Here is a 17965-nt window from a genome sequence, read left to right as displayed (position 1 = left end):
ATGCCAAACACTCCAGAAAAAGAGAACGCAGACCTAAAATCATACCTCAAGACTCTGATAGAGATCTTTAAACAAGAACAGGAGGAAAAGCAAAAAGAATCAGAAGCTATTAAAGAGGAAACAAGCAAAACACTCAAAGATTTCAAAGAACTAGAGGAAAACAGAACCAAAGATATGAAAGAATGGAAGAAGGAATTTAAAATGGAAATTGACACAATGAAGAAAAAAACACTAAAAGACACAACGCTAGAGGTAGAACACCTAAAAAAGAAATCAGGAGTCACAGAAGTAAGCATTTCCAATAGATTACAAGAGATGGAAGAGAGAATCTCGGGGGCAGAAGACAACATTGCAAACGTAGACAAAACAGCCAGAGAAGATGCAAAAAACAAAAAGCTCCTAACCCAAAATGTCCAGGAAATCCAGGAAACAATGAGAAGACCAAACCTAAGGATAATAGGAATAGAAGAGGGAGAAGAGTATCAACTAAGAGGCACAGTAAATATCTTCAACAAAATTATAGAAGAAAACTTCCCTACCCTTAAAAATGAGATGTCCACGAGCATAAAAGAAGCCTTCAGAACCCCAAATACATTAGACCAGAAAAGAAATACCTCCCGACACATAATAATCAAAACACCAAGTGCCCAAAGCAAAGAAAGAATACTAAAAGCAGTAGGGGAAAAAGGTCAGGTAACATATAAAGGCAGACCAATCAGAATCACACCAGATTTCTCAACAGAGACTATGAAAGCAAGAAGAGCCTGTACAGACATCATGCAGACCCTAAAAGAGGAAAAGTGCCAGCCCAAGCTGCTATACCCAGCAAAACTATCAATCACCATAGATGGAGAGAAAACACATTTCAAGACAAATCTAAATTTATACAATATCTGACCAGTAAACCAGAACTACAACAAATTATAGGTGGAAAACCCAATACAATGAGAGGAACTACATCCTAGTAAAAACAAGAAAACTCCTAAGCAAGAAAACCAAAAGAAGAAAGAGACAAAGACACAACTCAACCTACAAAAGTATTAATAGCAGGAAACAGAAACAACTATTCCTTGATATCTATTAACATAAATGGAATCAACTCCCCAATAAAAAGACATGGGCTATCAGACTGGATACATAAACAAAAACCAGCCTTTTGCTGCATACAGGAAACTCATCTCAGAGACAGAGACAGACACTATCTCAGAGTAAAAGGGTGGAAAAAAAAACTTCCAAGCAAACAGCTCCAAGAAGCAAGCTGCAGTGGCTATTCTAATATCGACTTAAGTAAATTTCCAACCAAAAGTTATCAAAAAAGATAGGGAAGGACACTTCTTACTCATTACCGGAGAAATCTGTCAGGAGGAACTCTCAATCCTTAACATATATGCGCAAATAATAAAGCACCCACATTCAAAAAAGAAACTCTACTAAAGCTCAAAAAATACATTTCACCCCAAACAATAATAGTGGGAGACTTTAATACCCCACTCTGTCAAATGGACAGATCATGAAAACAGAAACTGAACAAGGACACTGTAAAACTAGCAGAGACTTTGAACCAACTAGAATTAATAGATATCTACAGAATATATCATCCTAAAGTAAAAGAATACACCTTTTTCTCAGCTGCTCATGGCACCTTATTGAAAATTGACTACATAATTGGACACAGAACCAGCCTCAATTGATATAAAGAGATTGAAATACACACATGCATCCTCTCAGATAACCATGGTATACGGCTGATCTTTAACAACAACAAAGACAACAAAAAGCTCACATACACATGGAAACTAGACAATGCTCTGCTAAACGATAGCTGAGTCAAAGAAAAAATAATGAAAGAAATTAAGAATTTTCTAGAATTCGATGAAAACGAAAACAAAATATACCCAAGCCCATGGGATACAATGAAAGCAGTACAGAGAGGAAAACTCATAGCCCTAAGTGCTTCTAAAAAGAAACTGGAGAGAGCATAAACCAGCAACTTAGGCCTTAGAATAAAACGAAGCAGATACACCCAAGAAGAGTAGATGGCAAGAAATAATCAAAATTAGGGTAGAAATAAACCAAATAGAAAAAAAAAGTACCATTAAAAAAATCAACAAAATCAAGAGCTGGTTCTTTGAGAAAATTAGCAAGATTGATAAATCCCTAGCCAGACTAAGTAGAGGGCAATGAGAGAGTACGCAAATTAACAAAATCAGAAAGGAAAGTGGAGACACAACAACTGAAACTGAGGAAATTCAAGAAATGATCAGATCCTACTACAAAAGACTATACTCCACAAAGCTGGAAAATCTGGAGGAAATGGATGAATTCCTAGACAGATACAAGAACCTAAAGTTAAACCAGGACCAAGTAAACCATCTAAATAATCCCATAACACCTAAAGAAATGGAAGAAGTCATCAAAAGCCTCCCAAACATAAAAAGCCCAGGTCCACACAGGTTCAGTGCAGAATTTTATCAGACATTTATTGGGGACATAACACCAATACTCTTCAAACTATTCCACAAGATAAAATCAGATGGAATACTACCTAACTCATTTTTTGAGGCTACTATAACCCTCGTTCCTTAACCACAAAAAGACCCTACAAGGAAAGAGAACTTCAGACCAATCTCACTGAAAAACATTGATCAAAAATCCTCAACAAAATCCTTGCAAACAGAATCCAGGAACACATCAAAATGATCATTCACCATGACCAAGTAGGCTTCATCCCTGGGATGCAGGGATGGTTTAATATAAGGAAATCCATCAATTTAATCTACCATATAAATAAACTCAAAGAACAAAATCACATGGTCATGTCACTAGATGCTGAGAAAGCATTTGACAAATTCAACACCCCTTCATGTTAAAAGTCCTGGAAAGAAAAAGAATCCAAGGTCCACACCTAAACATAATAAAAGTAATATACAAAAAACCAAGAGCCAACATCAAACTTAACGGTGGGAAACTTGAAGCAATCCCACTAAAATTAGGGACTCGACAAGGCTGCCCACTCTCCCCCTACCTATTCAACATAGTACTGAAAGTCCTGGCTGGAGAAATGAGACAGGAAAAGGAAATCAAAGGGATACAAATCAGAAAGGAAGAAGTAAAAACATCACTCTTTGCAGATGACATGATAATATACTTAAGTGACCCCACAAATTCCACCAGAGTACTCCTACAGCTGATAAACAAGTTCAGCAAAGTGGCTGGATACAAAATTAACTCAAACATATCAGTAGCCTTCCTATACTCAAAGACAAACATGTGGAGAAAGTAATTAGGGAAAATATACCCTTCACAGTGGTCACAAAAACTATGAAATACCTTGGTGTGATTCTAACTAAGCAAGTGAAGGACCTGTATGACAAGAACTTTAAACCTCTAAAAAAGGAAATCGAGAAGTTCTCAGAAGAAGGAAAGATCTCCCATGCTCATGGATTGGAAGGATCAACATTTTAAAAATGGCCATCCTACCAAAAGCAATCTACAGATTCAATGCAATCCTCATCAAAATTCCAACCCAGTTCTTCATTGAGTTGGAAAGATCAATGTGCAATTTCATCTGGAATAACAAAAGACCTAGAATAGCAAAATCCATCCTCAACAACAAGAAAACATCTGCGAGAATCACTATTCCTGACCTCAAGCTATATTGCAAGGCAATAGTGCTGAAAACTGCATGGTACTGGTACAGAAATAGGCACGTGGATCAATGGAATAGAATAGAAGATTCAGAAATGAGCCCTCACGTATATGGTCACCTGATTTTTGACAAAGGATCCATAAATATTCAATGGAAAAAATACAGCCTATTCAACAAATGGTGTTGGTTCAACAGGCACTCAGCATGCAAAAGAATGAAAATAGACCCTTTCTTATCTCCTTGTACAAAGCTCAAGTGGAAGTGGATCAAAGATCTCCAAATTAATCCAGATACACTGAAACTATTAGATGAGAAATAAGGTAAACCTTAGAACACATAGGCACAGGAGAAAATTTCCTGAACAAAACACCAATGGCTCAAGCTCGAAGGTCAAAGATTAACAAATGGGACTTAATGAGATTGCATAGTTTCTGTAAGGCTAAAGACATTGTCAAGAAAACAAAATGGCAGCCAACAGAATGGGAAAAGATCTTTACCAACTCCACATCAGATAGAGGCCTAATATCCAATGTATACAAAAAAGCTAGACACCAGAGAATCAAACAACCCTATTAAAAATGGGGTACAGAGCTAAAAAAAAGTTCTCAATTAAGGAATATGGAATGGCTGACAAATACCTAAGGAAAAGCTCAACATCTTTAGCCATCAGGGAAATGCAAATCAAAACAACCCTGAGATTCCACTTCACACCAGTCAGAATGGCCAAGATCCAAAACTCAGATGACAGCAGTTGCTGGTGAGGTTGCGGAGAAAGAAGAACATTTCTCCACTGTTGGTGGTGTTATAAACTGATACAACCACTCTGTAAATCAATCTGGCGATACCTCAGAAAATTGGACATAGTACTACCACAAGACCCAGCTATTCATTCCACTTCTGGGCATTTACCCAGAGAAGCTTCAACATACAACAAAGATACATGCACCAAAATATTCATAGCAGCTCTGTTTATAATAGCCAGAAGCTGGAAAGAACCCAAATGTTCTTCAGTAGATGAATGGATACAAAAATAGTGGTACATTTACACAATGGAATACTACTCAGCCACCAGAAACAATGACTTAACCAAATTCTTAAGAAAATGGCTGCATATAAAGAATATCATCCTGAGTGAGATAACCCAGTCACAAAAGAACAGACATAATATGCAGTCCCTGATAGTGGGATGCTAACCCCAGAGGCTCGCACTGTCCCAGAAACAACTCACAGACTGTGTGAAGTTCACTATAAAAAGAAAGAAAAGAAAACAGACAAAAAAAGTCATGCTCTATCTTTACACACCAAGAACACATTGACAAATTCCAGGTTACACCTTGTTTTACATATACTTTTTGCTCATTGTAAAAAAAAAAAAAAAAAAAGAAAAAAGAAAAAAAGAAAAAAAAAGCCAAGCACTGACACAATTGTATCTGTATACATTTATGCAAAAATGTTTAAATTTTTTAACTTTGTTTTTTAAAATAAATTTAAAAAAACATGTGAATTTTTGAATTGGGGTGTCTAGTTCATAAAAAATCTACAGTCTCCTCTTTAACAGTTTTCTTTTTTATTAGTTTTTTTTAATTGAGAACTTTCTTTTAACAAACAAAGATAAATGCACATATTTTAAGCATTTTTGCATAAAAGTATGCGAATACATTTTTGCCATTGCTTTGCTATTTTTTTAAGGTTTGATTGTGTGCATTAAGACCTTATTTGTTACAATGAGCATAAAGTACATGTAAAACAGGATGTAACCTGGAATTAGCCAAAATTTTATTGGTAAATAAGGAATAAACATAATTGTTTCCTCTTTACTTTTTTTTCTTGGATTCACACAGTCTGTGAGTTGTTTTTGGAGTGTTCAGATCTTACTGGGGTTAGTATCCAATTATCAGTGACTACATATTATGTCTGTTCTTCCGTGACTGGGTTATCTCACTCAGTTTGATATTCCCTAAATGCATCCACTTTTATACGAATTTCATAAAGTCATTGTTTCTGATAGCTGAGTAGTACTTCATTGTGTAAATGTACCACATTTTTGGATTCATTCATCTACTGAAGGACATTTGGGTTCTTTCCAGCTTTTGGCTATTATAAATAGACCTGCTATGAACGTTGTGGTGCATGTGACTTTGTTGTATCCAGTGTCTCTGGGGTATATGCTCAGAAGTGGAATAACTGGGTCTTCAGGTAGTACTATGTCCAATTTTCTGAGGAATCGCCAGACTGATTTCCAGAGTGATTGTACCTGTTTACAACCCCACCAACAGCGGAGAAGTGTTCCTCTTTGTCGGAAGTCATGGCAGGATCTGCTGTCATCTGAATTTTTGATCTTAGACAATCTGACTGGTCAGAGGTGGAATCTCAGGGTTGTTTTAATTTGCATTTCCCTGATGGCTAATGATGTTGAGCACATCCTTAGATGCTCCTCAGCCATTTGATATTCCTCAATTGACAATATTTGGTTTAGATTTGTATACCCCAGTTTTGAATAGAGTTGTTTGATTCTCTGGTGTCTAGCTTCTTCAGTTCTTTGTATACCTTGGATATTAGGCCTTTATCTGATATAAGGTTGGTAAAGACCTTTTCCCACTCTGTTGTCTGCCATTTTGTTTACTTGACAGTGTCCTCAGCCTTACAGAAACTTTGTAATCTCATTAAGTATCATTTTTCAATCTTTGACCTTAGATCACAATCCATTAATATTCTATTCAGGGAGGACGCAGAGCAGAGCCTGGCCCAACTGCCAGCCGGAAAGGTGGCTCGTACAGGCTGAGCAACTGTGACCGGGAACAGATCTTAGGAACTTCTGTTCCCACCCGGAGACGACTTCAGGACACAGAGCAGAGCCTGGCCCAACTGCCAGCCGGAAAGGCGGCTCTTACAGGCTGAGCAACTGTGACCGGGAACAGATCTTAGGAACTTCTGTTTCTACCCGGAGATGACTTCAGGACGGAGAGCGGAGCCTGGCCCACCTGCCAGCCAGAAAGGTGGCTCGGAGAGGCTGAGCATCTGTGACCAGGAACAGATCGTAGGAACGTCTGTTTCCACCCGGAGGCGACTTCAGGACGCAGAGCGGAGCCTGGCCCAGCTGCCACCCGGAACCTGGGCTGCCGGGGAGTAGAGAGGTCTCTGCGGAGTGCACATGGAAAGTGTACCAGGGACACAGACCAGATACAAGGGAAAGGCAAGAACATATCACTGACAACACAATGGCAAGAGGAAAGAGAAATAGTATATCCCAAGGAAACCAAGACAATCTAGCAACACCAGAACCCAGCTCTCCAATAGTAGCAAACATCGGAATTCCAGACACTCCAGAAAAAGAAGACACAGACCTGAAATCATGCCTCAAGACGCTGATAGAGTTACTTAAACAAGAAAGGGAGGAAAAGCAAAAAGATTCAGAAGCTTTTAAAGAAGAAACAAGAAAAACACTCAAAGAACTCAAAGAACGAGAGGAAAACAGAACCAAAGAAATAAAGGAATGGAAGAGGGAAATTAAAACAGAAATTGACACAATAAAGAAATCGCTAAAAGAGATAACCCTAGAGTCAGAACACCAAAAAAAGAAATCAGGAGTCACAGAAGCAAGCATTTCCAACAGATTACAAGAGATCGAGGAGAGAATCTCGGGGGCAGAAGACAACATTGCAAACATAGACAAAACAGCCAGAGAAGATGCAAAAAACAAAAAGCTCCTAACCCAAAATGTCCAGGAAATACAAGACACAATGAGAAGACTGAACCTAAGAATAATGGGAATAGAAGAGGGAGAAGAGTATCAACTAAGAGGCACAGCAAATATCTTCAACAAAATAATAGAAGAAAACTTCCCTACCCTCAAGAATGAGATGATCACGAGCATAAAAGAAGCATTCAGAACTCCAAATAGGTTGGACCAGAAAAGAAATACCTCCCGACACATAATAGTAAAAACATCAAGTGCCCAAAGTAAAGAAAGAATACTAAAAGCAGTAAGGGAAAAAGGTCAGGTAACATATAAAGGCAGACCAATCAGACTCACACCCGATTTCTCAACAGAGACTATGAAAGCTAGAAGAGCCTGGATAGACATGATGCACTCCATAAGAGAGCACAAGTACCAGCCCAAGCTGCTATACCCAGCAAAACTATCAATCACCATTGATGGAGAGACAAAGATATTTCAAGACAAATCAAAATTCACACAATATCTGACCACAAACCCAGCACTACAACGAATTATAGGTGGAAAACCCAATACAAGGAGGGAAAATAGAGCCTAGTAAAAACAAGAAAACTCCTAAACAAGAAAACTAAAAGAAGAAAAAAACACAGACACAACTCAACCCAAAAAAGCAAAAATGGCAGGAAACAGAAACAATTATTCCTTGATATCTATTAACATAAATGGTCTCAACTCCCCAATAAAGAGACATAGACTATCAGACTGGATACATAAACAAAATCCAGCCTTTTGCTGCATACAGTAAACTCATCTCAGAGACAGAGACAGACACTATCTCAGAGTAAAAGGGTGTGAAAAAAACTTCCAAGCAAACAGCTCCAAGAAGCAAGCTGGAGTGGCTATTCTAATATCGAATAAAGTAAATTTCCAACCAAAAGTTATCAAAAAAGATAAAGAAGGACACTTTTTACTCATTACCGGGAAAATCTGTCAGGAGGAACTCTCAATCCTTAACATATATGCTCCAAATAAAAAATCACCCACATTCATAAAAGAAACTCTACTAAAGCTCAAAAAATACATTTCACCCCACACAATAATAGTGGGAGACTTTAATACCCCACTCTCACCAATGGACAGATCAGGGAAACAGAAACTGAACAAGGACACTGCAAAACTAGCAGAGACTTTGAACCAACTAGAATTAATAGATATATACAGAACATACTATCCTAAAGTAAAAGAATACACCTTCTTTTCACCACCCCATGGCACCTTCTCGAAAATTGACCACATAATTGGACACAGAGCCAGCCTTCATCGATATAAGAATATTGAAATACTCCCATGCATCCTCTCAGATCACCATGGTCTACGGCTGGTCTTTAACAACAACAAAGACAACAAAATGCCCACATACACATGGAAACTAAACAACGCTCTGTTAAAGGATAGCAGGGTCAAAGAAGAAATAAAGAAAGAAATTAAGGACTTTCTAGAATTCAACAAAAACGATAACACAACATACCCAAACCTATGGGATGCAATGAAAGCAGTATTGAGAGAAAAACATTGCCCTAAGTGCTTCCAAAAAGAAACTAGAGAGAGCTCACATCAGCAACCTGACAGCACAGCTAAAAGCCCTAGAACAAAAGGAAGCAGATATACCCAAAAAGAGTAGACGGCAAGAAATAATCAAAATTAGGGCAGAAATAGACCAAATAGAAACAAAAAGAACGATTGAAAAAATCAACAAAACAAAGAGTTGGTTCTTTGAGAAAATCCAGAAGATTGATAAACCCCTAGCCAGACTAACTAAAGGGCAAAGAGAGAGTATCCAAATTAACAAAATCAGAAAGGAAAGTGGTGACATAACAACTGAAACTAAGGAAATTCAAGAAATCATCAGATCCTACTACAAAAACTTATACTCCACGAAATTGGAAAATCTGGAGGAAATGGACGAATTACTAGACAGATACAAGGTCCCAAAGTTTACCCAGGACCAAGTAAACCATCTAAATAACCCTATAACACCTAAAGAAATAGAAGAAGTCATCAAAAGCCTCCCAACCAAAAAAAGCCCAGGTCCAGACGGGTTCAGTGCAGAATTTTATCCGATATTTATTGGGGATATAACACCAATATTCGCCAAACTATTCCAAAAGATAGAATCAGATGGAATATTACCCAACTCATTTTTTGAGGCTACAATAACCCTCGTACCTAAGCCACACAAAGACCCTACAAGAAAAGAGAACTTCAGACCAATCTCACTTATGAACATTGATGCAAAAATACTCAACAAAATCCTTGCAAACCGAATCCAAGAACACATCAAAACCATCATTCATCATGACCCAGTAGGCTTCATCCCTGGGATGCAGGGATGGTATAACATAAGGAAATCCATCAATGTAATCCACCATATAAACAAACTTAAAGACCAAAATCACATGGTCATCTCACTAGACGCTGAGAAAGCATTCAACAAAATCCAACACCCCTTCATGTTAAAAGTCCTGGAAAGAACAGGAATCCAAGGCCCATATTTAAACATATTAAAGCAATATACAGCAAACTAACAGCCAACATCAACCTTGATGGCGAGAAACTTGAAGCAATCCCACTAAAATCAGGGACTCGACAAGGCTGCCCACTCTCCCCCTACCTATTCAACATAGTACTGGAAGTCCTGGCTGGAGATATTAGACAGCAAAAGGAGATTAAGGGGATACAAATCGGAAAGGAAGAGATAAAAACATCACTCTTTGCTGATGACATGATAGTGTACTTGAGTGACCCCAAAAATTCAACCAGAGAACTCCTACAGCTGATAAACAAGTTCAGCAAAGTGGCCAGATACAAAATTAACTCAAATAAATCAGTAGCCTTCCTATACTCAAAGGACAAACATGTGGAGAAAGTAATTAGGGAAAATATACCCTTCACAATCGTTACAAAAACTATGAAATACCTTGGTGTGACTCTAACTAAGGAAGTGAAGGACCTGTATGACAAGAACTTCAAACATCTAAAGAAAGAAATTGAGGAGGATCTCAGAAAATGGAAAGATCTCCCATGCTCATGGATTGGAAAGATCAACATCTTAAAAATGGCCATCCTACCAAAAGCAATCTACAGATTCAATGCAATCCCCATCAAAATTCCAACCCAGTTCTTCATGGAATTGGACAGATCAATGTGCAATTTCATATGGAATATCAAAAGACCTAGAATAGCGAAATCCATCCTCAACAACAAAAAAACATCTGTGGAAATCACTATCCCTGACCTCAAGCTATATTACAAGGCAATTGTGCTGAAAACTGCATGGTACTGGTACAGAAATAGGCAGGTAGATCAATGGAATAGAATAGAAGATCCAGAAATGAGCCCTCATGTATATGGTCACCTGATTTTTGAAAAAGGAGCAGTAAACATTCAATGGAAAAAGGACAGCCTATTCAACAAATGGTGCTGGTCCAACTGGCACTCAACATGCAAAAGAATGAAAATAGACCCGTTCTTATCTCCTTGTACAAAGCTCAAGTGTAAGTGGATCAAAGATCTCCACATTAAACCAGATACACTGAAACTATTAGATGAGAAAGTAGGGAAAACCTTAGAACACATAGGCACAGGAGAAAATTTCCTGAACAAAACACCAATGGCTCAAGCTCTAAGGTCAAATATTAACAAATGGGACTTAATGAGATTGCAAAGTTTCTGTAAGGCTAAAGACATCGTCAAGAAAACAAAACGGCAACCAACAGAATGGGAAAAGATCTTTACCAACACCACATCAGATAGAGGCCTAATATCCAAGGTGTACAAGGAACTCAAAAAGCTAGACACCAGAGAATCAAATAACCCTATTAAAAATGGGGTCCAGAGCTAAACAAATCATTTTCAGTTGAGGAACACCGAATGGCCGAGAAACATCTGAGGAAGTGCTTGACATCCTTAGCCATCAGGGAAATGCAAATCAAAACAACCCTGAGATTCCACCTCACACCAGTCAGATTGGCCAAGATCCAAAATTCAGATGACAGCAGGTGCTGGCGAGGCTGCGGAGAAAGAGGAACACTTCTCCACTGTTGGTGGGGTTGAAAGCTAATACAACCACTCTGGAAATCTGTCTGGCGATACCTCAGAAAATTGGATATAGTACTACCTGAAGACCCAGCCATTCCACTTCTGGGCATATACCCCAGAGACACTTTAATACACAACAAAGATATATGCACCACAATGTTCATAGCGGCTCTATTTATAATAGCCAGAAGCTGTAAGGAACCCAGATGTCCTTCAGAAGACGAATGGATACAAAAATCGTGGTACATATACACAATGGAATACTACTCAGCCACCAGAAACAATGACTTAACCAAATTCTTAAGAAAATGGCTGCATCTAGAGAAGATCATCCTGAGTGAGATAACCCAGTCACAAAAGAACAGACATAATATGCAGTCACTGATACTGGAATGCTAACCCCAGAGGCTTGCACTCCCCCAGAAACAACTCACAGACTGTATGAAGTCCAAGAAATAAAGAAAACAAAAAATATACATATATTCACAAAACAAGAAGACTTTGAATATTTCCATGTTGCGTTTTGTTTTGCATGTACTTTACGCTTATTGCAACTAGTAGGTTTTCAATGCATACTGTCAAGCCCTTGAAAAAAATCAAGTACTGACTAAAAAATATATTCACATGGTTTTATGTAAAATTTATTTTAATGTCTGAAAAAAACAGTACTGACAAAAATGTATAATTTTAAGCAAAAAATGTTTAAAATCTGTACATTTATCTTTGTTTTGCAAAATAAAGTCGTTTAAAAAATAAAAAAAAAATAAAAAAAGAAAGAAAAATATTCTGTTCAGGAAATTTTCTTCTGTGCTTATGTATTTTATGTTTATCCCTACTTTCTCATCTAATAGTTTCAGTGTATCTGGTTTAATGTGGAGACCTTTCATCCACTTACACTTAAGCTTGTACAAGGAGATAAGAATGGGTCTATTTTCATTTTTCTGAATGCTGAGTGCCAGTTGGACCAACATCATTTGTTGAATAGGTTGCCATTTTTAGATTGAATATTTACATTCCTTTGTCAAAAATCGGGCCACCATATATGTGAGGGCTCATTTGTGGATCTTCTGTTCTATTCTATTGATCCATGTTCATATTTATGCACTAAAAACCATGCAGTTTTTAGCACAATTGCCTTTTAATATAGCCTGAGGTCAGGGATAGTGATTTCTGCAGATGTTGTCTTGTTGTTTAGTATTGATTTCGCAATTCTAGGTCTTTTGTTATTCCAGATGAAATTGCACATTGATCTTTCCAACTCAATGAAGAACTGGGTTGGAATTTTGATGGGGATTGCATTGAATCTGTAGATTGCTTTTGGTACGATGGCCATTTTTAAGATGTTGATCCTTCCAATCCATGAGCATGGGAGATCTTTCCATTTTCTGAGAACTTCCTCGATTTCCTTCTTTAGAAGTTTGAAGTTCTTGTCATACAGGTCCTTTACTTGCTTAGTTAGAATCACTCCAAGTTATTTCATGTTATTTGTGACTATTGTCAAGGATATCTTTTCCCTAATTTCTTTCTCCACATCTTTGTCCTTTAAGTAGAGAAAGTCTGCTGATTAGTTTGAGTTAATTTTATATCCAGCCACTTTGCTGAACTTGTTTATCAGCTGTAGGAGTTCTCTGGTGGAATTTGTGGGGTCGCTTAAGTACACTAACATGCCATCTGCCAATAGTGATGTTTTTACTTCTTCCTTTCCGATTTGTATTTCTTTGATTTCCTTTTGCTCTCTAATTTCTGCAACCAGGACTTCCAGTACTATGTTGAATAGGTAGGGGGAGAGTCGGCAGCCTTATTGAGTCCCTGATTTTAGTGGGATTGCTTCAAATTTCACAACTTAAGTTTGATGTTGGCTGTTGGTTTTCTGTATATTGCTTTTATTATATTTATGTATGGACCTTGGATTCCTGTTCTTTCCAGGACTTTTAACATGAAAGACTGTTGAATTTTGTCAAATGCTTTCTCAGCATCTAGTTAGATGACCATGTGATTTTGTTCTTTGAGTTTGTTTATATGGTGGATTGCATTGATGGATTTCCTTATATTAAACCATCCCTGCATCCCAGGGATGAAGCCTACTTGGTCATGGTGAATGATCGCTTTGATGTGTTCTTGGATTCCATTTGCAAGGTTTTTGTTGAGTATTTTTGCATCAATGTTCATAAGTGAGATTGGTCTGAAGTTCTCTTTCCTTGTAGGGTCTTTGTGTGGTTTAGGAAAGAGGATTATTGTACCCTCAAAAAATGAGTCAGGTAGTATTCCATCTGATTCTGTCTTGTGGAGGAGTTTGGAGAGTATTGGTGTTATGTCCGCAATAAATGTCTGATAAAATTCTGCACTGAACCAATCTGGACCTGGGCCTTTTTAGGTTGGGAAGCTTTTGAAGACTGCTTCTATTACTTTAGGTGTTATGCGATTATTTAGATGGTTTACCAGGTCTTGGTTTGACTTTAGTATCTGGTGTCTGTCTCGGAATTCATCTATTTCCTCCATATTTTTCAACTTTGTTGAGTATAAGCTTTTGTAGTAGAATCTGAAGTTTTCTTGAATTTCCTCAGTTTCAGTTGTTATTTCTCCACTTTCCTTTCTGATTTTGTTAATTTCCATACTCTCTCTTTGCCCTCTAGTTAGTCTGGCTAAGGGTTTATCAATCTTGTTGATTTTCTCAAAGAACCAGCTTTTGGTTTTGTTGATTCTTTTAATGGTTCTTTTTGTTTCTGTTTGTTCTATTTCTGCCCTAAGTTTGATTATTTCTTGCTGTCTATTCCTCTTGGATGTATCTGTTTCCTTTTGTTCTATAGCTTTTAGCTGTGTTCCTAAGTTGCTGGTTTATGCTCTCTCCAGTTTCTTTTTGGAAGCTCTCAGAGCTATGACTTTTCCTCTCGGTACTGCTTTCATTGCATCCCATAGCTTGGGTATGTTGTATTTTTGTTTATATTTAATTCTAGAAAATCCTTAATTTCTCTTTCTTTCCTCTTTGACCATGGTTTCTCTAATATAGCATTGTTTAATTTCCATGTGTATATGAGCTTTTTGTTGTTTTGTTGTTATTAAAGACAAGCCTTAGACCATGGTGATCTGTAAGGATGCATGGTAGTATTTCAATCTTCTTAAATCTATTGAGGCTCGTTTTGTGACCAATTACGTGGTCAATTTTTGAGAAGGTGCAGTGAGGTGCTGAGAAGAGGTTGAATTCTTTTGTTTTAGAATGTTATGTTCTGTAGATACCTATTAATTCCAGTTGGTTTATAACTTTTGCTATGTTTACAGTGTCCTTGTTAATTTTTGTTGCCATGATCTGTCCATTGTTGAGAGTGGGGTATGAGGTCTCCTGCTATTTTTGTGTGGGGTGCAATATATTTTTTGAGCTTTAGTAGGGTTTCTTTTATGAATATGGGTACTTTTGTAGTTGGAGTATATATTTTAAGGATTGAGAGTTCCTCCTGATAAATTACTCTCTTTAATGAGTAAGAAGTGTCCTTCATTAACTTTTTTGATAACTTTTGGTTGAAAATCAACTTTATTCGATATTAGAATGGCCACTCCAGCTTGAATTTTGGGGCCATTTGATTGGAAGATTTTTTCCTTACCTTTTATTCTGAGATAGACAAAGATATTCTGTCTTTGTGTCTGTAATGGACTTCCTGTATGCAGCAAAATGCTGGGTTTTGTTTATGTATACAGTCTAATAGCCTATATCTTTTTATTGGCGAATTGAGTCCATTTATGTTACCAGATATCAAGGAATAATTGTTGCTGTTTCCTGCTATTTTTGCTTTTGGGGGTTGAATTGTGCCTGTGTGTCTTTTTTCTTTTGGTTTTCTTCCTTAGGTATTTTCTTGTTTTTACTAGAATGTAGTTCCTATCATTGTATGGGGTTTTCCACCTATAATTTGTTGTAGTTCTGGGTTTGTGGTCAGATATTTTGTAAATTTAGTTTTGTCTTGGAATATCTTAGTCTCTCCATCTATGTTGATTGACAGTTTTGATGGGTATAGCAGCTTGGGCTGACACTTGTGCTCTCTTAGTGTCTGCATGTTGTCTGTTCAGGTTCTTCTAGCTTTCATAGTCTCTGTTAAGAAATCAGGTGTTATTCTGATGGGTTTGCCTTTATACGTTATATGACACCTTTCCCTTACTGCTTTTAGTATTCTTTTTTGCTATGGGCACTTGGCTTTTGACTATTATGTGTCGGGAGGAATTTCTTTTCTGGTCTATTCTATTTGGAGTTCTATCATGTTGTTTTATGCTCATGATCATCTCATTCTTAAGGGTAAGAAAGTTTTCTTCCACGATTTTGTTGAAGATATTTACTGTGCCTCTTAGTTGATATTCTTCGGCCTCTTTTATTTCTATTATCTTTAGGTTTGCACTTCTCATTGTGTCCTAGATTTGAGTTAGGAGCTTTTTGGTTTTTGCGTCTTCTCTTTCTGTTTTGTCTATATTTTCTATGTTGTCTTCTGCCCCCGAGATTCTCTCTTCCATCTGTTGTATTCTGTTGGAAATGCTTGCATCTGTGATTCCTGATTTATTTTTTAGGTTTTCTCCCTCTAGGGTTGTCTCATTTATTGTTTTCTTTATTGTGTCCATTTCCATTTTACATTCCTTCTTCCATTCCTTCATTTTTTTGGTTCTGTTTTCCTCTAGTTCTTTGAGTTCTTTGAGTGTCTTTCTTGTTTCCTCTTTTAATCTTCTAATTCTTTATGCTTTTTCCTCTTGTTCTTGTTTAAGGACATCTATCGTCATCTTGATGTATGATTTTTGGTCTAAATCTTCTTTTTCTGGTGTGATTGGCATTCCACTGTTCGCTGTGATAGGAGAGCTGGGTTCTGGTTTTACCAGTTTGTCTTGGTTTACCTGGTGAAAGTCCTTTTGCTTTCCTCATGCCATCTTGTTGTCTGTGTTTATATGTGGTCTTGATTTCAGTGATTGGTTCTCACCTCTCCCTTGTACCAGGCCTATGTCCCTGGTTCTCTGCTGTTCATGGTGGTTGATGATCCAAGCACCTGCTCTGCACCCAAAGGCCTCTGGCTGGGAACAGTTCAATGCCTGGTTCCTGGTTCCCTAGACCAAGCAGTGTGGGACGCACTTCCAGCGCACTCGGCAGAGTTTCCTCTGCTCCCCGGCTACTTGGAATGCCTTCTCACCAGGCCTGTGTCCCTGGATCTCAGCTGTTCCTGTTGGTGGATTGTCAGAGCACCTGTTCTGCACCCAAAAGCCTTCTGTTGGGAACAGCCCAATGCCAGGTTCCTGATTTCCTGAACCAAGTGGGGTGGGGTGCACTTTTCATGCGCTCGGCAGAGATCCCTCTGATCTCCCGCTACTTGGAACGTCTTCTCACCAGGCCTATGACCTTGGATCTCCGCTGTTCCTGGTGGTGGATCATCTGAGAGCCTTCCTAGTTTTCGTTGAATGTTACAAGTATCCATGTGTCTTCTTCATTAATCTAACAAAGGTCTTGAACCTGGATTTCCAGCAGCTGACAAGTACAGTCCAGTTGACCTTTTACCACTTCATGTTCTCCACTGTCTTCTCCACTTACATTGTTACCACAAAATATATAGGGGCACATGTTTTAAGGTAAGAAAGTATAAGGAAATATTGATAAAATTCAAGATTGGAATATGATTCAAATGTAGTTTTAGAGGTGACCACTTATTGTACTAAATCTGTGTAGAATTCCCTTAAACCACAGTTTAAATATCAAGTCTTTTTTTTGTATAATGACATCATCCATGAATTTTCTATGAAAAATGTGGATGTTAATGCAGAATGTGTTCCTTACAGGGACTCTGTTAATGGTGATATTTCTATGAAGACTAACTTATAACAGTGATAGTTTTTATTATTCTTGATGCCTCTTAGACCCATTCAGCATCTCGCTATGGGAGGACAATTGACAAATGTGAAGGTTTTAGTGCAGCTGCAAACACTCTACTGTCCTTTTGAAAAGTTTAGTTTTTAGGAAGCAGCATAACAAAAGCATCTGGCTCCCTGTCCATCGTTCTAGAATTTTCTGAGTCAAGGAGCCCAACCAGAACTGCACGATGAGGGCAGACTCTTAGAAAAGTTAGGGACTTGGGAGTATCAGTAATTTTACCAAACCTTTCTATAACTACAGTATAACAGCATGTTAAATTATCTATGTTTATTTTATTTTATTATTCTTTAATCTATTTTTTTACAGTCCAGTTGTTATTCCCCTAATGGTTCTCTGTCTGACTCTTCCTCATCCCCTGCCTCATCCCTTACCTCATCTCCCATCTCCAGTACGATATGTTATCCTCTCAAAACCTCAGATCTTTTCAATCCCAGGGGTGACAAGTCGCTAGGGCACTAGGTGTGTCTTCTCTCCTTAAAGCCTCCTTAGATTATGGCCCCATAGTTTTGAAGAGCAGCTGATAAACCAGTCAGTATTCTGTCATGTATGTACTCCTACTGGAAGGCAGTGAATGTGTTCTGTTTTCATCTTTGTTGATTCTTTACTTTATGAGATTGAAATTTGATTTCAGAGATGGTTTTCATGTGTAGCCAGA

The 17965-nt window shown here is 37.8% G+C and overlaps 1 protein-coding gene across 1 annotated transcript in view; it reads left to right on the top strand.

The window, feature by feature from the left end:
* The window catches only part of LOC308413593 (vomeronasal type-2 receptor 116-like), a gene marked incomplete at both ends in the record, with an annotated part of 711488 nt that overhangs the window by 116577 nt on the left and 576946 nt on the right, over positions 1 to 17965 (top strand). The gene's annotated exons all lie outside the window — the stretch shown is intronic.

This window comes from Micromys minutus (assembly GCF_963924665.1).
Source record: "Micromys minutus genome assembly, chromosome: 32".
In the NCBI taxonomy this organism is placed as follows: domain Eukaryota; kingdom Metazoa; phylum Chordata; class Mammalia; order Rodentia; family Muridae; genus Micromys; species Micromys minutus.
Note: the sequence above shows the minus strand (reverse complement) of the source record. Positions and strands in the feature narration are given on the sequence as shown.